The following is a 295-nucleotide window of genomic DNA, read 5'->3' on the forward strand; positions in this document are numbered from 1 at the left end:
TTTTTGGCTTTGGTTTGGTTTCTGGCAGAGTCTAGATCACCGCCCCAGTTCCACCTCCCACTAAGGTCTTTGCTCAGTCTCCCTAGAAAATCTGAATTCTTTCACCGCTCCCAGTCAACCCCCTACGTGGTCTGAAATAAAATGAAAGCGCACCAGCAAGGGAGTGTGGAGGTGGCTCTGGAGAGGTCGGCCAAGTGGCCAACGCGGGTCCCCTCCCCAGCGCGATGGCCCTGGGCCTCCGCCCGGCGTGCGTACACACACACACACACACACACACACACACACACACACACAC

The 295-nt window shown here is 56.9% G+C and overlaps 1 protein-coding gene across 7 annotated transcripts in view; it reads right to left on the reverse strand.

Annotated features, from left to right (window-relative positions):
* The window catches only part of Atxn1 (ataxin 1), a 470,135-nt gene that overhangs the window by 467,361 nt on the left and 2,479 nt on the right, over positions 1-295 (reverse strand). The gene's annotated exons all lie outside the window — the stretch shown is intronic.

Source organism: Nannospalax galili, unplaced genomic scaffold (assembly GCF_000622305.1).
Source record: "Nannospalax galili isolate Female #2095 unplaced genomic scaffold, S.galili_v1.0 scaffold923, whole genome shotgun sequence".
Lineage (NCBI taxonomy): Eukaryota > Metazoa > Chordata > Mammalia > Rodentia > Spalacidae > Nannospalax > Nannospalax galili.